The sequence below is a fragment of the Triticum aestivum genome, chromosome 7D (genome assembly GCF_018294505.1).
Source record: "Triticum aestivum cultivar Chinese Spring chromosome 7D, IWGSC CS RefSeq v2.1, whole genome shotgun sequence".
Taxonomy (NCBI): domain Eukaryota; kingdom Viridiplantae; phylum Streptophyta; class Magnoliopsida; order Poales; family Poaceae; genus Triticum; species Triticum aestivum.
This window is the reverse complement of record NC_057814.1, coordinates 4,274,550-4,300,563: the sequence shown is the minus strand read 5'-3', so window position 1 is coordinate 4,300,563 and position 26,014 is coordinate 4,274,550. Positions and strand designations below refer to the sequence as shown.

General features: G+C 44.8%; 1 pseudogene; it reads right to left on the bottom strand.

Moving 5' to 3' along the window:
- Window positions 1-19,122: 19,122 nt before the first annotated feature.
- Window positions 19,123-23,793, bottom strand: LOC123166727 (disease resistance protein RGA5-like; annotated as a pseudogene).
- Between the last annotated feature and the right edge of the window lie 2,221 nt (window positions 23,794-26,014).

The following is a 26,014-nucleotide window of genomic DNA, read 5'->3' as shown; positions in this document are numbered from 1 at the left end:
TAACAGATATGGCCTCGGGACACGGAGACCGAAAGGTCGAGCGTGAGTCATATAGTAGATATGATCAACATAGTGATGTTCACCATTGAAACTACTCCATCTCAGGTGATGATCGGACATGGTTTAGTTGATTTGGATCATGTGATCACTTAGATGATTAGAGGGATGTCTATCTAAGTGGGAGTTCTTAAGTAATATGATTAATTGAACTTTAATTTATCATGAACTTAGTCCTGGTAGTATTAGCATATCTATGTTGTAGATCAATAGCTCGCGTTTAGCTCCCCTGTTTTATTTTAATCTGTTCCTAGAGAAAACTAAGTTGAAAGATGTTAGTAGCAATGATGCGGATTGGATCCATGATCTGAGGATTATCCTCATTGCTGCACAGAAGAATTATGTCCTTGATGCACCGCTAGGTGACAGACCTATTGCAGGAGCAGATGCAGACGTTATGAACGTTTGAAAAAAGCTCGGTATGATGACTACTTGATAGTTTAGTGCACCATGGTTTACAGCTTAGAACCGGGACTTCAAAAATGTTTTGAAACGCCACGGAACATATAAGATGTTCCAAGAGTTGAAATTGGTATTTCATACTCATGCCCGTGTCGAGAGTTATTTGACCTCTGACAATATTTTGCCTACAAGATGGAGGAGAATTGCTTAGCTAGTGAGTATGTGCTCGGAATGTCTGAGTACTACAATCACTTGAATCAAGTGGGAGTTAATCTTCCAGATAAGATAGTGATTGACAGAGTTCTCTAGTCACTATCACCAAGTTACTAGAACTTCATGATGAACTATAGTATGCAAGGGATAATGGAAACGATTCCCAAGCTCTTCGTGATGCTGAAATCGACGAAGGTAGAAATCAAGAAAAACATCAAGTGTTGATGGTTGACAAGACCAATAGTTTCAAGAAAAGGGAAAAGGGAAGAAGGGGAACTTCAAGAAGAACGGCAAGCGAGTTGCTGCTCAAGTGAAGAAGCCCAAGTTTGGACCTAAGCCTGAGACTAAGAGCTTCTACTGCAAAGGGACTGGTCACTGGAAGCGGAACTACACCAAGTAATTGGCGGATAAGAAGGATGGCAAAGTGAACATAGGTATATTTGATATACATGTTATTGATGTGTACTTTACTAGTGTTTATAGCAACCCCTTAGTATTTGATACTAGTTCAGTTGCTAAGAGTAGTAACTCGAAACGGGACTTGCAGAATAAACAGAGACTAGTTAAGGGTGAAGTGACGATGTGTGTTGGAAGTGGTTCCAAGATTGATATGATCATCATCGCAGGCTCCCTATACTTTCGGGATTAGTGTTGAACCTAAATAAGTGTTATTTGGTGTTTGCGTTGAGCATGAATATGATTTGATCATGTTTATTGCAATACGGTTATTCATTTAAGTTAGAGAACAATTGTTGTTCTGTTTACATGAATAAAACCTTCTATGGTCATACACACCAACGAAAATGGTTGGTTGGATCTCGATCGTAGTGATACACATATTCATAATATTGAAGCCAAAAAGATGCAAAGTTAATAATGATAGTGCAACTTATTTTTGGCACTGCCGTTTAGGTCATATTGGTGTAAAACGCATGAAGAAACTCCATACTGATGGGATTTTGGAATCACTTGATTATGAATCACTTGATGCTTGTGAACCATTCCTCATGGGCAAGATGACTAAGAATCCGTTGTCCGGAACAATGGAGCGAGCAACTAACTTATTGGAAATAATACATACTGATGTATGAGGTCCGATGAGTGTTAAGGCTCGTGGCAAGTATCGTTATTTTCTGACCTTCACAGATGATTTGAGCAGATATGGGTATATCTACTTGGTGAAACATAAGTCTGAAACATTTGAAAAGTTCAAAGAATTTCAGAGTGAAGTGGAGAATCATCGTAACAAGAAAATAAAAGTTTCCATGATATGATCGCAGAGGTAAAATATTTGAGTTACGAGTTTGGCCTTCAGTTAAAACAATGTGAAATAGTTTCACTACTCACGCCACCCGGAACACCACAGCGTAATGGTGTGTCCGAACGTCGTAATCGTACTTTACTAGATATGGTGCGATCTATGATGTCTCTTACCGATTTACCACTATTGTTTTGGGATTATGCATTAGAGACAGCTGCATTCACGTTAAATTGGGCACCATCTAAATCTATTCATACGACACCGTATCAACTATGGTTTAGCAATAAACCTAAGCTGTCGTTTCTTAAAGTTTGGGGCTGCGATGCTTATGTAAAAAAGCTTCAACCTGATAAGCTCGAACCAAAATCGGAGAAATGTGTCTTCATTGGATACCCAAAAGAGACTGTTGGGTACACCTTCTATCACAAATCCGAAGGCAAGACTTTTGTTGCTAAATTTGGAATCTTTCTAGAGAAGGAGTTTCTCTCGAAAGAAGTGAGTGGGAGGAAACTAGAACTTGATGAGGTAACTGTACCTGCTCGCTTATTGGAAAGTAGTTCATCACAGAAACCGGTTCCTGTGACACCTACACCAATTAGTGAGGAAGTTAATGATGATGATCATGAAACTTCAGATCAAGTTGTTACTGAACCTCGTAGGTCAACCAGAGTAAGATCCGCACCAGAGTGGTACGGTAATCCTGTTCTGGAAGTTATGTTACTAGACCTTGACGAACCTACGAACTATGAAGAAGCGATGGTGAGCCCAGATTCCGCAAAATGGCTTCAGGCCATGAAATCTGAGATGGGATCCATGTATGAGAACAAAGTGTGGACTTTGGTTGACTTGCCCGATGATCGGCAAGCCATTGAGAATAAATGGATCTTCAAGAAGAAGACTGACGCTGACGGTAATGTTACTGTCTATAAAGCTCGACTTGTTGCGAAAGGTTTTCGACAAGTTCAAGGGATTGACTACGATGAGACCTTCTCACCCGTAGCGATGCTTAAGTCTGTCCGAATCATGTTAGCAATTGCCGCATTTTTTGAAATCTGGCAAATGGATAAACAAAACTGCATTCCTTAATGGATTTATTAAAGAAGAGTTGTATATGATGCAACCAGAAGGTTTTGTCAATCCTAAAGGTGCTAACAAAATGTGCATGTTCCAGCGACCTATCTGTGGACTGTTGCAAGCATCTCGGAGTTGGAATATACGCTTTGATGAGTTGATTAAAGCATATAATTTTATACAGACTTGCGGTGAAGCCTGTATTTACAAGAAAGTGAATGGGAGCATTACAACATTTCTGATAAAGTATATGTGAATCACATATTGTTGATCAGAAATAATGTAGAATTTTCGGGAAAGCATAAAGGAGTATTTGAAAGAAGTTTTTTTAAAGAAAGACATCGGTGAAGCTGCTTACATATTGAGCATCAAGATCTATAGAGATAGATCAAGACGCTTGATAAGTTTTTTCAATGAGTACATACCTTGACAAGATTTTGAAGTAGTTCAAAATGGAACAGTCAAAGAAAGAGTTCTTGCCTGTATTACAAGGTGTGAAATTGAGTATGACTCAAAGCTCGACCACGGCAGAAGATAGAAAGAGAATGAAAGTCATTCCCTATGCCTCAGCCATAGGTTCTATAAAGTATGCCATGCTGTGTACCAGATCTATTGTATACCCTACAGTGAGTTTGGCAAGGGAGTACAATAGTGAAATAAGGGTAGATCATTGAACAGCGGTCAAAATTATCCTTAGTGGAATAAGGATATGTTTCTCGATTATGGAGGTGACAAAAGGTTCGTCGTAAAGGGTTACGTCGATGTAAGCCTTGACACTGATCTGGATGACTCTAAGTCTCGATCTAGATACATATTGAAAGTGGGAGCTATTAGCTAGAGTAGCTCCGTGCAAAGCATTGTAGACATAGAAATTTGCAAAATACTTACGGATCTGAATGTAATAGACCCGTTGACTAAAATTATCTCACAAGCAAAACATGATCACACCTTAGTACTCTTTGGGTATTAATCACATAGCGATGTGAACTAGATTAGTGACTCTATTAAACCGTTTGGGTATTGGTCACATGTCGATGTGAACTATGAGTGTTAACCACATAAAGATGTGAACTATTGATATTAAATCACATGGCGATGTGAACTAGATTATTGACTCTAGTGCAAGTGGGAGACTGAAGGAAATATGCCCTAGAGGCAATAATAAAGTTATTATTTATTTCCTTATTTCATGATAAATGTTTATTATTCATGCTAGAATTGTATTAACCAAAAACATAATACTTGTGTGAATACATAGACAAACAGAGTGTCACTAGTATTCCTCTACTTGACTAGCTCGTTGATCAAAGATGGTTATGTTTCCTAGCCATAGACATCAGTTGTCATTTGATTAACGGGATCATATCATTAGGAGAATGATGTGATTGACTTGACCCATTCCATTAGCTTAGCACACGATCGTTTAGTATTCTGATATTGCTTTCTTCATGACTTATACATGTTCATATGACTATGAGATTATGCAACTCCCGTTTACCGGAGGAACACTTTGTGTGCTACCAAACGTCACAACGTAACTGGGTGATTATAAAGGTGCTCTACAGGTGTCTCCAAAGGTACTTGTTGGGTTGGCGTATTTCGAGATTAGGATTTGTCACTCCGATTGTCGGAGAGGTATCTCTGGGCCCACTCGGCAATGCACATCACTTAAGCCTTGCAAGCATTGCAACTAATGAGTTAGTTGCAGGATGATGTATTACGGAACGAGTAAAGAGACTTGCCGGTAACGAGATTGAACTAGGTATTGAAATACTGACGATCGAATCTCGGGCAAGTAACATACCGATGACAAAGGGAACAACGTATGTTGTTATGCGGTTTGACCGATAAAGATCTTCGTAGAATATGTGGGAGCCAATATGAGCATCCAGGTTCCGCTATTGGTTATTGACCGGAGACGTGTCTCGGTCATGTCTACATAGTTCTCGAACCCGTAGGATCCGCACGCTTAAAGTTTCGATGACAGTTATATTATGAGTTTATATGTTTTGATGTTCCAAAGGTAGTTCGGAGTCCCGGATGTGATCACGGACATGACGAGGAGTCTAGTCGAGACATGAAGATTGATATCATGGACGACTATATTCGGACACCGGAATGGTTCCGGGGGTTATCGGATATATACCGGAGTACCGGGAGGTTACCGGAACCCCCCGGGGGTTTAATGGGCCTACATGGGCCTTAGTGGAGAAGAGGAGAGGCGGCTAGGTTAGGCCGCGCGCCCCCTCCCCCTCTAGTCCAAATTGGACAAGGAGGGGGGCGGCGCCCCCTCCCCCTTTCCTTCCTCTCTCTCTCTCCTCTTTCCCCCTTCTCCTAATCTAACAAGGAAGGGAGGGAGTCCTACTCCCGATGGGAGTAGGACTCCTCCTGGCGCGCCCCTCTCCTGGCCGGCCGCCTCTCCCCCCCCCCCTTGCTCCTTTATATACGGGGGCAGGGGGCACCCCAAAGGAACAAAAATTGATCATTGATCTTTTAGCCGTGTGCGGTGCCCCCCTCCACCATAGTCCACCTCGATAATATCGTAGCGGTGCTTAGGCGAAGTCCTGCGTCGGTAGAACATCATCATTGTCACCACGCCGTCGTGCTGACGAAACTCTCCCTCAACAATCGGCTGGATCGGAGTTCGAGGGACGTCATCGGGCTGAACGTGTGCTGAACTCGGAGGTGCCGTGCGTTTGGTACTTGATCGGTCGGATCGTGAAGACGTACGACTACATCAACCGCGTTGTGCTAATGCTTCCGATTTTGGTCTACGAGGGTACGTGGACATACTTTCCCCTCTCGTTGCTATGCATCACCATGATCTTGCGTGTGTCTAGGAAATTTTTTGAAATTACTACATTCCCCAACAGGTTCGTCATGGTCTAGTAATATAACCTCCAGAACAGGATTACCGTACCACTCTGGTGCGGATCTTACTCTGGTTGACCTACGAGGTTCAGTAACAACTTGATCTGAAGTTTCATGATCATCATAATTAACTTACTCACTAATTGGTGTAGACGTCACAGGAACCGGTTTCTGTGATGAACTATTTTCCAATAAGGGAGCAGGTACTGTTACCTCATCAAGTTCTACTTTCCTCCCACTCACTTCTTTCGAGAGAAACTCCTTCTCTAGAAACGATCCATTCTTAGCAACGAATGTCTTGCCTTCGGATCTGTGATAGAAGGTGTACCCAACAGTTTCCTTTGGGTATCCTATGAAGACATATTTCTCCAATTTGGGTTCGAGCTTATCAGGTTGAAGCTTTTTCACATAAGCATCGCAACCCCAAACTTTAAGAAACGACAACTTTGGTTTCTTGCCAAACCACAGTTCATAAGGCGTCATCTCAACGGATTTTGATGGTGCCCTATTTAACGTGAATGCGGCCGTCTCTAAAGCATAACCCCAAAACGATAGCGGTAAATTAGTAAGAGACATCATAGATCGCACCATATCTAGTAAAGTACGATTACGACGTTCAGACACACCATTACGCTGTGGTGTTCCGGGTGGCATGAGTTGCGAAACTATTCCGCATTGTTTCAAATGTAGACCAAACTCGTAACTCAAATATTCTCCTCCACGATCAGATCGTAGAAACTTTATTTTCTTGTTACAATGATTTTCAACTTCACTCTGAAATTCTTTGAACTTTTCAAATGTTTCAGACTTATGTTTCATTAAGTAGATATACCCATATCTGCTTAAATCATCTGTGAAGGTGAGAAAATAACGATACCCGCCGCGAGCCTCAACATTCATTGGACCACATACATTAGTATGTATGATCTCCAACAAATCAGTTGCTCGCTCCATAGTTCCGGAGAACGGCGTTTTAGTCATCTTGCCCATGAGGCATGGTTCGCAAGTACCAAGTGATTCATAATCAAGTGATTCCAAAAGTCCATCAGTATGGAGTTTCTTCATGCGCTTTACACCAATATGACCCAAACGGTAGTGCCACAAATAAGTTGCACTATCATTATCAACTCTGCATCTTTTGGCTTCAACATTATGAATATGTGTATCACTACTATCGAGGTTCATCAAACATAGACCACTCTTCAAGGGTGCATGACCATAAAAGATAATACTCATATAAATAGAACAACCATTATTCTCAGATTTAAATGAATAACCGTCTCGCATCAAACAAGATCCAGATATAATGTTCATGCTCAACGCTGGCACCAAATAACAAATATTTAAGTCTAAAACTAATCCCGAAGGTAGATGTAGAGGTAGTGTGCCGACGGCCATCACATCGACTTTGGAACCATTTCCCACGCACATCGTCACCTTGTCCTTAGCCAGTGTTCGCTTAATCCGTAGTCCCTATTTTGAGTTGCAAATATTAGCAACAAAACCAGTATCAAATACCCAGGTGCTACTGCGAGCTCTGGTAAGGTACACATCAATAACATGTATATCACATATACCTTTGTTCACCTTGCCATCCTTCTTATCCGCCAAATACTTGGGGCAGTTCCGCTTCCAGTGACCAGTCTGCTTGCAGTAGAAGCACTCAGTCTCAGACTTAGGTACAGACTTGGGTTTCTTCTCTTGAGCAGCAACTTGTTTGCTGTTCTTCTTGAAGTTCCCCTTCTTCTTCCCTTTGCCCTTTTTCTTGAAACTGGTGGTCTTATTGACCATCAACACTTGATGCTCCTTCTTGATTTCTACCTCCGCAGCCTTCAGCATTGCGAAGAGCTTGGGAATTGTCTTACCCATCCCTTGCATGTTATAATTCATCACGAAGCTCTTGTAGCTTGGTGGCAGTGATTGAAGAATTCTGTCAATGGCGCTATCATCTGGAAGATTAACTCCCAGTTGAATCAAGTGATTGTTATACCCAGACATTCTGAGTATATGCTCACTGACAGAACTATTCTCCTCCATCTTGCAGCTGTAGAACTTATTGGAGACTTCATATCTCTCAATCCGGGCATTTGCTTGAAATATTAACTTCAACTCCTCGAACATCTCATATGCTCCATGACGTTCAAAACGTCGTTGAAGTCCCGGTTCTAAGCCGTAAAGCATGGCACACTGAACTATCGAGTAGTCATCAGCTTTGCTCTGCCAGACGTTCATAACATATGGTGTTGCTCCTGCAGCAGGTTTGGCACCTAGCGGTGCTTCCAGGACGTAATTCTTCTATGCAACAATGAGGATAATCCTCAAGTTACGGACCCAGTCCGTGTAATTGCTACCATCATCTTTCAACTTTGCTTTCTCAAGGAACGCATTAAAATTCAACGGAACAACAGCACGAGCCATCTATCTACAACAAACATAGACATGCAAAATACTATCAGGTACTAAGTTCATGATAAATTTAAGTTTAATTAATCATATTACTTAAGAACTCCCACTTAGATAGACATCCCTATAATCATCTAAGTGATCACGTGATCCAAATCAACTAAACCATAACCGATCATCACGTGAAATGGAGTAGTTTTCAATGGTGAACATCACTATGTTGATCATATCTACTATATGATTCACGCTCGACCTTTCGGTCTCAGTGTTCCGAGGCCATATCTGCATATGCTAGGCTCGTCAAGTTTAACCTGAGTATTCTGTGTGTGCAAAACTGGCTTGCACCCGTTGTAGATGGACGTAGAGCTTATCACACCCGATCATCACGTGGTGTCTGGGCACGACGAACTTTGGCAACGGTGGATACTCAGGGAGAACACTTTTATCTTGAAATTTAGTGAGAGATCATCTTATAATGCTACCGTCAATCAAAGCAAAATAAGATGCATAAAATATAAACATCACATGCAATCAATATAAGTGATATGATATGGCCATCATCATCTTGTGCTTGTGATCTCCATCTCCGAAGCACCGTCATGATCACCATCGTCACCGGCGCGACACCTTGATCTCCATCATAGCATCGTTGTCATCTCGCCAACTATTGCTTCTACGACTATCGCTACCGCTTAGTGATAAAGTAAAGCAATCACAGGGCGATTGCATTGCATACAATAAAGCGACAACCATATGGCTCCTGCCAGTTGCCAACAACTCCGTTACAAAACATGATCATCTCATACAATAAAATATAGCATCATGCCTTGACCATATCACATCACAACATGCCCTGCAAAAACAAGTTAGACGTCCTCTACTTTGTTGTTGCAAGTTTTACGTGGCTGCTACGGGCTGAGCAAGAACCGTTCTTACCTACGGATCAAAACCACAACGATAGTTCGTGAAGTTAGTGCTATTTTAACCTTCTCAAGGACCGGGCGTAGCCACGCTTGGTTCAACTAAAGTTGGACAAACTGACACCCGCCAACCACCTGTGTGCAAAGTACGTCGGTAGAACCAGTCTCGCGTAAGCGTACGCGTAATGTCGGTCCGGGCCGCTTCATCCAACAATACCGCCGAACCAAAGTGTGACATGCTGGTAAGCAGTATGACTTGTATCGCCCACAACTCACTTGTGTTCTACTCGTGCATATAACATCAACGCATAAAACCTGGCTCGGATGCCACAGTTGGGGAACGTAGTAATTTCAAAAAAAATCCTACGCACACGCAAGATCATGGTGATGCATAGCAACGAGAGGGGAGAGTGTGTCCACGTACCCTCGTAGACCGAAAGAGGAAGCATTATCACAACGCGGTTGATGTAGTCGCACGTCTTCACGATCCGGCCGATCAAATACCGAACGCACGGCACCTCCGAGTTCTGCACACGTTCAACTCGATGACGACCCTCGAACTCCGATCCAGCCGAGCTCTGAGGGAGAGTTCCGTCAGCACGACGGCGTGGTGACGATGATGATGTTCTACCGACGCAGGGCTTCGCCTAAGCACCGCTACGATATTATCGAGGTGGACTGGTGAAGAGGGGCACCGCACACGGCTAAAAGATCCAAGAGATCAATTGTTGTGTCTATGGGGTGCCCCTCTCCTCCGTATATAAAGGGGGCACTAGTAGAAAAGAGGGCTTTGGTTCAGGCCGGTCAGCCCATTGGTCCCGGTTCAGTCCAGAACCGGGACCAATGGGGGCACTGGTCCCGGTTCGTGAGGCCAGGGGCCTGCCGGGCCTCGTGGGGGCATTGGTCCTGGTTTGTCTGGCCCCTTTGGTCCTGGTTGGTGGGACGAACCGGGACCAATGGGCCTCGCTCCTGGCCCACCACCATTGGTCCCGGTTGGTGGCTTGAACCGGGACCACAGGCTGCCCTTTAGTCCCGGTTCATGCCACGAACCGGGACCAATTAGGTGCCTATATATACCCCTCGCCCGCGAGCAGAGCACTCTAGTGCTCTGTTTTTCTCTGGCCGATGAGGGGAGGGCTTTGTGGTGCTCTAGCTCACCTCCTATGCACATGAGGTGTTCGATGAAATGCCCGAACCACACTAGTTAAGCTTTCTCCTCTCGAAGCTCGACCTCAAAGCTCCATTTTCCTCGAGATTTGTCTAGGTTTAGCGGCCCGTCACGTCCCATTCCCGTCTTCACCGCCGTCGATCGCCCGCGCCGATCTCGTCGCCGGCACCACCATGGTGAGCCTCTTGTTCTTATCTTCTTTCTGAAAGAAAAAAATTCTTACTTTAGATAGATACTTGTCTAATTTTCTTACTATTTTATTGCTTGTTATTATATAGTGCGATGGTTTTGGTATCCGCCCCCGTCGGCCCTCGTCCTGTCTATGATTCGGATGTGGTATATATTATCTTTATAACTATTGGTTCATTTATTGTTTATGAAAATTATGCCGACCAACGTGACATAGATTTTATTTATCTAGGAGGTATGTGAACCGGAAATTCCAACCGACCCTATTGTCGAGAGGTTAAATTTAGTTGAAGAAGAAAACAATTTCTTGAAGGAAAAAATAAAAAAATTGAGGAGGAGAAGATGATATTGGAGTTGCATGTTGCGGATGTCGTCGATGATCACAAGATCAAGATGGATGCAATGCGCTTGAAGATTAGAAAGATTAGAAAATATGCCATTCATACCGAGGCTTGGTATCATTATGCCGTTGGATCAATTGTTACCTTGGTTGCGATTATGATCGCATTTGTTTTCGCATTGAAATGTTTTACATAGTTTCAATGTATGGTTTAATTAATTAGATGCTCTGGAGAGCTATATGTTGTTAGATGAGTACTATGTATGTACTTTGGTTTTAATGTGATGATGAACTTCTATTAATTTGGTCACTTAATTATCTATTCATGATGTTCTGTAATGGTTTTTGACACACTTAATTATATATAATGCACGCAGATGAACCGGCAATGGATGTACGGTGACAGACACACCTCCGAGTACATTAAGGGCGTGCATGATTTTCTCGAAGTGGCTGAGGCAAACAAGCAGAATGGTTTTATGTGTTGTCCATGCCCTAAATGTGGGAATACGAAGTCTTACTCTGACCGGAAAATCCTTCACACCCACCTGCTTTACAAGGGTTTCATGCCACACTATAATGTTTGGACGAGGCACGGAGAAATAGGGGTTATGATGGAAGACGGCGAAGAAGAAGAGGACGATGACAACTATGTGCCCCCTGAATACGGTGATGCTGCAACGGGGGAAGCTGCTGAAGATCAAGAGGAACCAGACGATGTGCCCAATGATGCTGCAACGGGGGAAGCTGCTGAAGATCAAGAGGAACCAGTGCCCGATGATGATGATCTCCGCCGGGTCATTGTCGATGCAAGGACGCAATGCGAAAGTCAAAAGGAGAAGCTGAAGTTCGATCGCATGTTAGAGGATCACAAAAAAGGGTTGTACCCCAATTGCGAAGATGGCAACACAAAGCTCGGTACCGTACTGGAATTGCTGCAGTGGAAGGCAGAGAATGCTGTGCCTGACAAAGGATTTGAGAAGCTATTGAAAATATTGAAGAAGAAGCTTCCAAAGGATAACGAATTGCCCGACAGTACATACGCAGCAAAGAAGGTCGTATGCCCTCTAGGATTGGAGGTGCAGAAGATACATGCATGCCCTAATGACTGCATCCTCTACCGCGGTGCGTACAAGGATCTGAACGCATGCCCGGTATGCGGTGCATTGCGGTATAAGATCAGACGAGATGACCCTGGTGATGTTGACGGCGAGCCCCCCAGGAAGAGGGTTCCTGCGAAGGTGATGTGGTATGCTCCTATAATACCACGGTTGAAACGTCTGTTCAGAAACGAAGAGCATGCCAAGTTGATGCGATGGCACAGTGAGGACCGTAAGAAAGACGGGAAGTTGAGAGCACCCGCTGACGGGTCGCAGTGGAGAAAAATCGAGAGAAAGTACTGGGCTGAGTTTGCAGCTGACCCAAGGAACGTATGGTTTGGTTTAAGCGCGGATGGCATTAATCCTTTCGGGGAGCAGAGCAGCAATCACAGCACCTGGCCCGTGACTCTATGTATGTATAACCTTCCTCCTTGGATGTGCATGAAGCGGAAGTTCATTATGATGCCAGTTCTCATCCAAGGCCCTAAGCAACCCGGCAACGACATTGATGTGTACCTAAGGCCATTAGTTGAAGAACTTTTACAGCTGTGGAATGGAAACGGTGTACGTACGTGGGATGAGCACAAACAGGAGGAATTTAACCTGCACGCGTTGCTGTTTGTAACCATCAACGATTGGCCCGCTCTCAGTAACCTTTCAGGACAGACAAACAAGGGATACCACGCATGCACGCACTGTTTAGATGACACTGAAAGTATATACCTGGACAAATGCAGGAAGAATGTGTACCTGGGCCATCGTCGATTTCTTCCGACCAACCATCAATGTCGAAAGAAAGGCAAGCATTTCAAAGGCGAGGCAGATCACCGGAAGAAGCCCGCCATGCGTACCGGTGATCACGTACTTGCTATGGTCAATGATTTACACGTAATCTTTGGAAAGGGTCCCGGCGGACTAGCTGTTCCGAATGACGCTGAGGGACACGCACCCATGTGGAAGAAGAAATCTATATTTTGGGACCTACCCTACTGGAAAGACCTAGAGGTCCGCTCTTCAATCGACGTGATGCACGTGACGAAGAACCTTTGCGTGAACCTGCTAGGCTTCTTGGGCGTGTATGGGAAGACAAAAGATACACCTGAGGCACGGGAGGACCTGCAACGTTTGCACGAAAAAGACGGCATGCCTCCGAAGCAGTATGAAGGTCCTGCCAGCTACGCTCTTACGAAAGAAGAGAAAGAAATCTTCTTTGAATGCCTGCTCAGTATGAAGGTCCCGACTGGCTTCTCGTCGAATATAAAGGGAATAATAAATATGCCAGAGAAAAAGTTCCAGAACCTAAAGTCTCATGACTGCCACGTGATTATGACGCAACTGCTTCCGGTTGCATTGAGGGGGCTTCTACCGGAAAACGTCCGATTAGCCATTGTGAAGCTATGTGCATTCCTCAATGCAATCTCTCAGAAGGTGATCGATCCAGAAATCATACCAAGGCTAAGGAGTGATGTGGCGCAATGTCTTGTCAGTTTCGAGCTGGTGTTCCCACCATCCTTCTTCAATATCATGACGCACGTCCTAGTTCATCTAGTCGACGAGATTGTCATTCTGGGGCCCGTATTTCTACACAATATGTTCCCCTTTGAGAGGTTCATGGGAGTCCTAAAGAAATATGTCCGTAACCGCGCTAGGCCAGAAGGAAGCATCTCCATGGGCCATCAAACAGAGGATGTCATTGGGTTTTGTGTTGACTTCATTCCTGGCCTTAAGAAGATAGGTCTCCCTAAATCGCGGTATGAGGGGAGACTGACTGGAAAAGGCACGCTAGGAGCGGACTCAATAATATGCAGGGACGGGCATTCTTGGTCTCAAGCACACTACACAGTTCTACAGAACTCTACCTTGGTGACCCCGTATGTCGATGAACACAAGAACAGTCTGCGCTCCAAACACCCGGAGCAGTGCGACGACTGGATTACATGTGAACACATCAGGACTTTCAGCAGTTGGTTGGAAACACGTCTCAGAGGTGACAACACTGTTTGTGATGAGCTGTACTCGTTGTCCAGGGGACCATCTTTGACTGTATTGACTTACAAAGGATACGAGATAAATGGGAATACATTTTACACGATCGCCCAAGATCAAAAGAGCACCAACCAAAACAGCGGTGTCCGCTTTGATGCAGCAACCGAGAGGGGAAAGGACACATATTATGGTTACATAGTGGACATATGGGAACTTGACTACGGACATGATTTTAAGGTCCCTTTGTTTAAGTGCAAATGGGTCAATCTGTCAGGAGGCGGGGTACAGGTAGACCCACAGTACGGAATGACAATAGTGGATCTGAAAAATCTTGGGTACACTAACGAACCGTTCGTCCTAGCCAATGATGTGGCACAGGTTATCTATGTGAAGGACATGTCTACCAAACCGAGAAAAAGAAAATATAAGGAAGCGAATACATCATACGATGAGACAAAGCGCCACATAGTTCTTTCAGGAAAAAGAGACATCATGAGAGTGGAGGGCAAGACAGACATGTCTGAAGATTATGAAAAGTTTCATGAAATTCCTCCCTTCAAAGTCAAGGCTGACCCAAGCATCCTGATAAATGATGAAGATTATCCATGGTTACGTCGCAATAAGCAAATGACACAAGCGAAGAAAAAGTGAAGACTTTCTCCCGCAACTATTATGATGATACCATGCCAACTTTGTAACAGACGAGTATGATACCATTGTCCGTTTTTTACACGAAGTGCATCCAGTTTTTGCCGTAACCCTCTCAACTTTCTTGCACATGCTATGTGAATGAAATGATGATACCATGACAACTTTCAACCTTTTCAGAGTTCATTTGAAATGCTTTTCAATTTCAGGGTCTTATAGCTCAAAATAATCAATAAATACATGAAAAATAAGAAATGCAATCAGAAAAGGTTGAAAATTGATGATGTGGCTTTGAATGGTGCATTTTGAACACACAAAAAGTCAGGAGTTCAAATAAGTTTTAAAAAATAAAATCCATTTGTAACAGACGAATTTCCGTATGAAATCCTGATACTTCGAAAGAGATTGTCCGTTTTGTACACGAAGTGCATCCAGTTTTTGCCGTAACCCTCTCAACTTTCTTGCACATGCTATGTGGATGAAATGATGATACCATGCCAACTTTCAACCTTTTCAGAGTTCATTTGAAATGTTTTTCAATTTTAGGGTCTTATAGCTCAAAATAATCAGTAAATGCATGAAAAATGGTGCATGAAAAATAACAAATAAAATAAATAAGTAATTAGAAACAAAATAATATAAAACTTTAATAAAATATATAAGTACAAACAAAATAAAATAAACTTTAATAACATAAATAAAATTTATGAAACTAAAATTATCAAAGTATTTTCTGTTCAAAACATTATAAGCAACCTCTAGTATTATTGAAACTAAAATTATATAAAATTGATGCAACTAAAATTATCGAAGTATTTTCTGTTCAAAATCATTGAAAGCAAAAAGAATTTTCATAAAGAACTTTTTTGTTAGAAACTTTAATAGCAACAAAGAATTATCATAAAGTAAAATAAATAAGTAATTAGAAATAAAATAAAATAAAATAAATAAGTTTTTTGTTGTAAGTAGAAACAAACCAAAATAAATAAAGCAAAAAAGAATAAAAAAATAAAAAATATGCCACCTACTGGGCCACCACGGCCTGAATATGACTTGAAACCCATCGATGGGCCAGGATTCAGGCCCGCAGAAGGCCCTTCAGGCATAGCAGTGACAATTAGGCCCGTAAGTCTGCAATGGAGAGGAGCTCGAGAGGAGAGCGGCAGTGGGGCTTATAAACCACTGCGCACCCCTCTCAACTAGCGAGGTGGGACTAAACTTTCGACGCGGGCGCAGCAGCACAAGGCCTTTGGTCCCGGTTGGTGGCACCAACCGGGACTAAAGGGGTGCATTGGTACCAGTTGGTGGCACTAACCGGTACCAATGCCTCCCCTTTAGTCCCGGTTGTTGCCACCAACCGGGACCAAAGGCCGCCGCTTCCCACCCTTTGGGCTGCTGAAAAGAAACCTTTGGTCCTGGTTGGTGGCACCAACCGGGACTAAAGGGGCATTGGTCTCGGTTGCTGCCATGAACCGGTACCAATGCTCTCCGTATATAAGCAGGACTTGTAAATTTTTCAGTTTCATCGAACATTTGCCCCCCGACGACGCTGAACTCATCGACGCCGCCAGGCTGCCCGTGCTCGCTGTCGCCGCCCCGCGCCCTTGCTGCCCGTGCTCGCCGACGCCGCCAGGCTGCCCGTGCTCGCCGTCGCCGCCCGCTCCTCGTCACCGCCCACTCCTCGTCGCCGTCGCCCCGCGTTGTTGCCCTGCCCCGACGCGCCGCCCCGGCCCGTGTCCCTGCCCCGACGCGCCGCCCCGGCCCGCGCGCCCCTGCCCCGACGCGCCGCCCCGGCCCGAGCCCCTGCCCCGACGCGCCGCCCCGGCCCGAGCCCCTGCCCCGACGCCGCCCCACGCCCCCGGCCTGCCCCGACCACATGCCGCCGCCACGTTCGGTCCGGTCGCCGGCCTTCCTCTCTGTTTTTTTCATATATATGATATTTTTTCAGATTTTTTGTTCATATATATGATGATTTGTTTTTTGCATTTTTATAAAAATGTATATATGTATGTATGTTCTCTGTGCATATAAAAGTTAGATTTTTAGTACATTTGGGTACATTTTAGGTTAGTTTCATTTTTAGAAAAAATTTATATATTTAGGAAAAGAAGGAAGAGAAGGAAGAAGGAAGAAGAAGAAAAAGTGTTATATATGCAAAAGTTATATTTTTAGAAAAGTATTATATATCTAGCTAGGAAGATAATGAAGAAGAAGAAAAAGAAGGGCAGGACAAAGGAAAATAAGAAGAAGAAAAAAGAAGAAAAAGAAGAGGAGAAGAAGAAAGGAATAGAGGAGAAGAAGAGAAAATAGAATATCTTTTCCTTTTGGAACTGTGAATCCAATTTTTCTCAATGTCCTGACATACGAGGAGTTCAGCTACCTCTTCAAGGCACTCGCATTCGGAAGTCCAAACCCGGGGGAACACCCGCAGTTAGTACAAATAGCAGACAGGTTTGCCAGAGAGTTACAATCGGGGTGGTCAATTCTCGCAGCAAATTTGTTTGCAGATGTAATGAGAACGAACCTGAATGTTCATTCCTGGCTTAGTATATTGAGCAGGTGCAGGAGACTAGTTGATAGAAACCTCTCCATGTTTGGTGAGCATCCAAAATTACGTCTTGAAAAAGGTCTTCCAATCGACGTGACGGACATGCTTCTGTGTCCTGCTTCTCCACTTCAGTTCATTTGGAATAGCTCAAACAATGTTCCAGCAAAGGAATTACCACAGGTGACCTTTACAGAGCTGTTAGTGGATCTTAGTCCGAAGATGCAGGCCACTGTAGTTAGATTTGAATCAAGAATTCCACCTTATACTACATTTGATCACATTCTTTCAAGTTATGTTCAAGATACTCCTCTGACCGGGACCAAGCGTAGAGGAGTGCCTTAATTTCAAATCTTAGGCATTTTGTACATGTGTAATGTAATTGCTGTAATATGTTATGAAAGTTCTCCATCAAATTCCAACGTTTCATATAATTAAGAATCTCGGTTAGCCTATTGGGGCCCCACATGCTAGTGAGTTCGATTTTCAGGTTTTATTTCCATTTTATATATGCAGGTAAAATATGTCAAATAAAACTGCGTCGCATTTAGCAGCCTGGTTTCGCCGTCCGGTGGCGAAGGAGGTTGCCCGTGCTGGCACCAACCTGGCCCAGAGCTTGAGCTGAGGCACCTGTGGTTGCTTTGATAGTGTTTGGCCCTGATGTCGTCGATTCGTTGCCATATCATGCATCATCATGATGCAGAGGCCGGGGGTATACCTTCATTTCTAAAAAAGAAATATCTAAACATCAGACAGTCTAGCATGTATTCCTCCTTACTGAAAAGAAAGAGATGATAGATAGCAGCCGGCATTAGCAAGAGGAGGCAGGCAACATCTCTGAAACCTCAAGAGAAGTATTCAGAGTTAAGAAAACAGAGCAAAAGCAGAGGAAGCTAACTAGTACAGTACAGAGCAGAGTTGAGAAAACAGAGCCACCAGAAAGAAAAAAACTTACCAAATCGTCTCTGAATTTTCGGTGGCCGGCCGATCCGTGCGGTGACTCGAGCGAGCGATGGCGGAGGTCGCCAGGAGCCTGCGTCGGCGCCATCCATTCCTGGGCTCCAGTGGAGAGACGCATGTCAGCTTGATCTGTAAGTGTTGGATCTGTAGTTGCAAGCTAGGGTTCCTGAATCCTAATGCTATCGAGATCGAGGTTCAGGTGGGGCCGTGGTCTTATTTTCTCGACCGCAACATATTCTAGTGCGGGGTACCAATTCTTTGCTCAAGCAAAAAGAATAGCATCCTCTCTTCTGTTCAGGAGGAGGAAGATGAAGTCGCTGGAGCAGAGCAGTCTCCATTTTTTCTTTTCTTTCTCAACAAGACATTCACTTGTTGTACCAACTCTTAGTTCAGGCATAGGAAATGTATAAGAGGCTCCGATCTCTCCGTGCATAAGACAGTAGCTCTAATACATGATGCATTCTGGATAGATGATTCACAGCATTGATTGCTTGGTTCATCCGGAAACCAAAAGAAAATAAATAAACTCTGTAAAGAAAATAAGTCTGCAAAATGTAGGAACATATAACAGTGACTGGAACTGAATAAAGGACCATCGTAAGGTTCTATGACATTCACGCGAAGGTCCCAAGCCGGTGGTTGAGTGGTGGAACAGACTCGAGTGAGACGGCTCCGAGTCCAACCATGACCCATCGCTCTTCGAGTCAGTCAGGCCACTTGACTTACTAAAAGAAGACCCTCCCGAGGGCGGAGGTTGCCCGGCGTCAGGGACATCCCGTCCCAGAGCTCAAGTGCTGGGTCTGTGGCGGCTTAGGATTCCTGACGCAGTAGATTCGGCTACCACAAAGTCTGGTGTGTATTCTCCTTGCTAACGAAAAGAGAGTTATCAGCCGCCATTAACGTGAGAAGGCAGCATCTCCGCCCGTACTCTGGTCGGAAGGAGGAAGATTGTGTCGACCTTTTATCACCATGTAGCTCGGCGCTGGCACTACCTTTTATCACCCTGGGAACCAGAATCCACTAGTTGCACGTTGATTATAGGATTTGCTCGGATGATTGCTAACTACGCCGATCCTCGAGACATACTGCAGATCAGCAGCTGCACCCCCAAATTTTGCGGAGACCTCTCTAAGGTCTGTCATATGCTCGATGCTGACTAATGCAGTACCATGTTGATATTGTTTCCACTGCTCAGCCTCTGAAAAAAGTTCAAGTAGTTGGTTCATTCGGGGTATGGAATTGAAAACGAGCCTGAGCTTCCAGAGATTTTAGCCAGGCCATTCCACTCATGAACCTCAGCTTCAAGTACTTGAGAGCTGTGAATCCAGCAGCCGTGCCAAAGATTATCTTAATAGCAGGTGATTTCTCCACATACAACGACAGAGCAGTGAGGGCAGGCAACCCTCTAAGAATATCGACTTCATTTACTGACAGTCCATGCATTGCAATCTTCAGAATGCATAGGTTGCTAAGTAGTTTCTTCCACAAATGCATTCTGCAAAATATGATGGGGCTGTGCGATGAGACCTCAAATCTCTGGAGATGGTGGGGTTGTTTATTCAAAATCCACTGAACTCTTGCTTTTGAAGCGTCACAATAGCTAACCGAGGATTTGTGAGCCACCAGTTTTACAGTTTTCAGGCTGTCATGTTCATGCATTAAATATTCCAGAGCATGCATGCTTCTCTTCAGATCGCCGGAATCTGAAGAAGGCGGGGTAGAAATGCAAAGATCCTGCAGGTGGTTCGGCTTGCAAAGGCTGAGATCGTCACTGACAGACCAATCCAGCAGATTTGTGTGAGGAGGAAGACTGAGGTGCAACAAGCGTGTGAGATATATAATGTCCCATGGAACATAAGTGCCTCTTGGCCCGCGCCATCCTCCCCAGGGCGGTCCGGGCGGCGACCCCTCCCCACGGCCGAAACCCCCCTCCCGCTACTCCCTCTCCCTCCCGCCGCCGCCAAAAGCTCCTGCCGGGCAAAGCCCGCTCAGATCTGGAGGCGGCGGGGCGTCGTTCTTTGCGCAGAGCGCCCACGAGCCGGGGGAGCTCTGTGTGGCGCGGGCGGCGCGGCGTGACTCCGGCGCGCGTCACTTCTTCGAGCGCGGTGGCCGGGGACGGTGGGGGTGGGTGCGCTTGCGGCTCCCTCCCGCTGGCCTCCCTCGAACCGGCGACTCCCTGCTGCGTTGCCGCCCGGTGCTTTGGGGGCGTCGGGGATCTGCTGGTTTCGGTTGGGGGTCCGGCGGAGGTGCTCTGTGAGGTGCGGGGGGGTGGTGCTCGCCCCTTGCCTGGGCGACGTGCCTGCCGGCCGCGGATTTGGCTCCGATCCGATGGGGGGCGGGCGGGGCATGTTGGATCCTGCCGGATCTGGCCTACGGTGGACCGGATCCGGTCATGTGTGGCGGCGGGGCTGCAGTTGCCCTTCTTCGTGGCAATGTGCAAGGGGCAGTGCTCCACGACCTGTCGATGCTTCTAGGAGGTGGTATTCTCACTTGGGCGAAAGCTCTGCTCCTGCCGGAGCCGGCGACGGCGACGCCTGCGGGCGCCGTGTACCTCTGTGGAGGCGGCGCTGTCATGGTGAGTGCTCCTCCGAAAACCTGGGGAAACCCATGTTCCAGGTTCTCCTGGAACAGGTGATGGCGGCGCATTTTGTGTCGCATCCCTTCTTGAAGGCATCATCTAGGTTCGGCTCGGTTCGTCTATGTGGGGGCTGCTCGCTATGGGTTCGATGGTGGTGGTGGTGCGGCCAATTTGGGGTCGACGGTGGTGTGTGCCTTGTTGGTGAGGAGGTGGTGCTCTGTCTGCGAGATCGTGGCTCAGCCATGCGCCGGAATGGGTCTGATTTTCATCCGAAGCCGGGTTAGTGGGGTCGTTATCCTACTCAATGGATCACCTTGTTCCCATATGGCACCTCTACCTCTGCGGGGTGCTGTTGGGTGGCAACCAGCCGGCCAACGTTCAAGGCTCTTCCCCTTGCTTGGTCGGATGAAGGTGTAAGTTGAGGTCCTTCTCCTTGCTGGTTGTGCTGATGATATTTGGAATGGCGGTCGGTGGTGTTGGTGCGTCCGGCTTCGGATCTTCGAAAGGCCTTCTTCTGTGCCCTTTCCTCGGCGGGTCTTCCGGAGGTTCGGCTGGATGTGTGCGTGCGTGCGTGTGTGTGTGTGTGTGTTTTGGTTGTGTCTCCTCTTGTTTCCCCCGTGTATTCTGGTTCACTTGAACCTATCTTGTATGGAGCTGCGAGGCTTCTAGGCAAATTCGATGGAATATATTCAGGTGGTTGAGGGGCCCCCCTCCTCCCCTGGTGAAAATTTCAAAAAAAATAAGTGCCTCTTGGTGTATCCATAACATCCAATGTTTCCAAACACTGCAGCCTTCTCATACGGTTTGGAAGTTTTATGCAGACATCACAAACAATCTTCAGATATCTAAGATGGAAAAGTTCTGATACTCTAGAGAGGTCTATGGACAGGTCTTGGTCTCCATTATGATGGCCAGATAGATGAAGGTTCAGAACACGAACAAGCTTGAACTCTCCCATACAAGGCATGCACTCTGATGATCCAAAAACTCCAAGTGAACGCACTTGTGACTTTCTGATGTTTGCTGGTATCTTGGCATATTTTGCATCACCAAGTTGGAGAGACAGTCAACGGACCTTATGACAGTCTACCACAACGAAATTCTCTTCAGCAGACTTGTGGGCAATAAGATCATGCACCATGGCATGAACTGTGCAGGCCACCACCTCATCGTTGAAGTTGATAGACATAGGTTGGATGAATCTTCTATCAACAAGTTGATCGAAATACATTCCCGCAACTTCCTCCATGTTTTGCCCTTCACTTGCAGCAAGGAACCCTTCACCCACCCATTGCCTGACCAGGTCATGTTTGAAGATTATGGAGCCCTCTGGATACATACCAAGTTGCAGCAAGCATGTCTTGAGATAATGAGGAAGGTTGTTGTAGCTGAGGTTCAGTACTTGTCTCGTTCTTTCTGAAGTTGAATTTGATGACAAACAAGACACTAAAGAATCTTGTATGTGCCTCAATAAATCCACTGATACAGAAGGCTGGTTTGCTAGCAGACTTGCTATGCTGATGGTGGCTAGCGGCAAACCACCACATATTTCTACAATTTGGCTTGAAACTTGTTAGAATTCTTCAGGACAGTCACTTTCAGAGCCAAAAATCCTGCCAAAGAATACCTTCCTTGAGTGATCGTCTTCCAAAGGTTTCATCTCAAATTCTTCCTTGAGTGAACATGCTAATGCAACATATTCAATCTGTGTAGTTGTTATTATTCTGCTTCCTTGACTACCCTTGGGTAAAAGGTGATTAATAACATCCCATGCTGATGTATCCCACAAATCATCAACACTAGATACCTGCATGTCAAGAATGCACGCATGTCACATTTATGTGTCAGGCTAACAGTAACAACCTGAAGTTATGTATCAACCAAAAGTTAACTTGAAGAGTTAAACTAATGGCCATTGAATCGACAGGCTTACTGAGGCTTTTCTAGCTTACTGAATCGAGGTTTTCTAGAATACCGTAAAGCTAGTCTGAAAAACATCTTTCAGAAACTGACTTATTTTTGTGAAAAACGAAAAGAGCAACCTGTAGGGAAATAATATAATATACAGTGATTCCTGATATAGACAATTCCTGATATTGTAGACAATTCCTGATATACTGATGCATACAACTAGTACATGCTATTTGGATGTGGAAAATAAAGTACCTTTTGCCATGTAGACAATTGCTGATATTTTCAGCAGTAATGCGAAGTTCATCAGAAGCGTCTTGGCTTGCTTGGGGCTGCTTCCGCTGGAATTGTGATAGCATGTCGCGGAAAAGCCTCTTCATATCAGGCTTTTTGGACACCCGGACGAAAGCCCGGCAATGGAATTTCCTCCCAATTTTATTGTACAACACTTTGGCAAGCATTGTTCTACCAAGACATCCAAATCCATGAATAGACACCACCTTGAGCTGCTGATCCGTATCGTTAGCCAGAGAGTTAATAAACTTGCTCATCCGACCATCAATTACTAGGCCGGAACAAGTTTTCTCACAAGGCAGTGGCGGCATTGGCATTATAGGCCCAATGGCTGAAAATCTACGTGCCGCTGAGGTCCTACAACAATGGAGCCAGTACCTCTCGTACCGTCGGATCGCCTCCCGGGCATAGATCCTGAATTCTGATACCTTTTCAACCATTTGCTGGTACCACTCGAGCTTCCTGGGAGCACGAATGACATCGACACGAATGATTTTGGAGATAACATGTCCTGACACATCAGGAGCTGCATATTCAATCTGTTTCTGCCACTTGAGTCTCTTGAGAATCTTAACATGAGTCATCTTGTTGTCAGATTTGTAGCCAAGAGACTCAGGGGGCACAAACTTGTCAATGCAATCTTGGATGTCATAAGATAACTCCCGTGCTTCTTTCATCCAGCACTTGGCCGCCAGGGGAGGGTCCTCCACCTCTAACAGATCTTCAAGGTATGCGCCTATTTCTTCAAGATCATCTTTGAGGAGCTACGACATATCATTGACCCCCTTGGTCAGCTTGCATCCATTAGGACCTAGCATCATGTCAAGCTTCTTAAGAAGGCATGGCACCCGGAGAAACACTGCTACTGGCATCCATCTCTTTGCCTCTACCTCCTATTGAAACATCTGGAAAAAAACACAGACGAGAAAAAACCATTTAGTTTACACAACGGATGTTGCATGTAGCACATAACTACCAGTACATGTCACACTCACATCTGTTTCTATTCACATATCTGACATTCAGAAAAGTCAAATTATATCGATTTTGTACTTTACACTTCACTCATCATATCCACCAACACATTTAAATTGCGGAACAAAAAAGTTGCTTATAGTTTTTTTTTGTTAAAGAGTAGACTTTATTGACTCAAAATGAAGCATCGAAGATTCAAGCACAATGACCACACACCCGTTGTCTGCGTGGCTAGGACGCCCATAACCAACACTAACACACACACACACACAAAGAACACACATGCAAAGAGAAAATTCATAAAAGATAGAAGGCAACCCTGTTTATTCAACCAGTTTGGCTGGCGATCCACTCGTAGAATATGTGGATGAGGTATGTAATCTTGTATCCAACCCCTTGTGGTCATGTTTTATTTTTATTTTTAGTTTTGTTTGGTACTCGATGACTTTAACTTTTTTTCATGTTTAATAAAATTGGTTGTGTGCATCTTCTGATCCAGAGGCCGGGTTACTCCCCTTTTCGGAAACAACAATAACTCTGTAATATAAGGCCAGCAAATTTGGGATTACCTAATTAGCTTGCACACATTGCTATGTCATTGTGATGTCCAGTCGGGTCTCATCTAGTGTTATTATGGTTTTGCTAACCTATGCTTGCACTAGTGCACAATTGTGCTGTTAAGCCCCCCCCCCCCCCCCCCCCCCCCCCCCCCAACCCAACCGCACATGTTAGTGATGAACAATGCATGACACACATTATAAAAATCATGGGTGTGATGGTTTGCACATCGCGCATGATCACTAGTAAATAATTGTGTGCAATGTCTTGCCGACAGGTTAGATGGATGAATCTGTGTGATGTTGGCGGGCACCTCACAACGTTTGATAAATAAACCATGTGTGAGATAATTTGAAGAGGGTTTTATGAGCTCAACTATGCGCAATATGTTTTACATTTCACACAGTAAAATTTGTCGAAACTGTGTCGAACAAAGTTCACACAATTTCACACAGTTGAATGTGTGTACTATACTCGCAGATGACATTGTATGCCTAACCATGCAGAAGCTACCCGGAGACACTGCCTAATACATGCCGCAGCCACCCCAGCCCCGCGCCCTCACTGTTAGGCAAGACTGGGATCCCCGCCACGAGGCCCACCCGGCCCAGTCTTTGGAAGAGAACACATGGTGGTTGGCGATGGAGTGCGCCATCAACAAGGTGGGTGAATGCGCAAACATAGCCGACGAGTTGGTCGCCTGGATGGCTTGAGAGTTTGTTCTGGTCATTCAGAATGGGAGGCCAACACCTGTGCTGCGTTTCACAACACCAAGGTATCCACCCGCACCGACAAGTATGCACATGCATCTCCCGCAACAACTAGTGTATCTATATCACAGCCAGTGGTAATCCTCCGTTTCGAACAAATCTATACATCTAGTTAGTTTAATGCAATGTCGGCAAGCGACAAATCTATGTACAATGTTTATAACTGGCTATTTTTTCCCTCTTGTATGAACGATATAGATCATTTGTTCTCGAGTGTTTGTTGTCTTCATAGGCACAATTTGAAGTGCACTCTTCGTTTGGGAGACAATGCGTTCGGTCATGGCGGGAGTTAAAACCGTTTACGTATACTGGAGGGAGGGTAATTACAAGCGTTTATACAATACATTCATTCAAATTAAACATCAGAGCTAGAAATTTAAATGCAGTTCAAAATCACACAAGTTGTTTCTCCATTTAATATGTTATTACTATTGGCCTTCCTTTTTCCTTGTGCGGTCTCTGTTTTGGGTCAATAGAGCTACTTTGGTTTTCATGTCACCACCTTCTTATGGCGGCTATGCATGTGTACTCCCTCCGTTCACAAATATAAGATGTTCTAACTTTTTTCTAAATCGGATATACATAGACACGATATAGTGTGTTTGTGACTCATTTCAGTCTGCATGTAGTCTGTATTAAAAATATCAAAAACATTTTATATTTATGAACGGATGGAGTATTTAAAACACAAGCCACCACCACAAAACTACTAAATGTTTTATCCAAGCGATTTGTACATGTGGAAGGCGGGTGGCGCGCGGCTGGTTGGGTCGTATCCTAGGCATTTTGTTAAC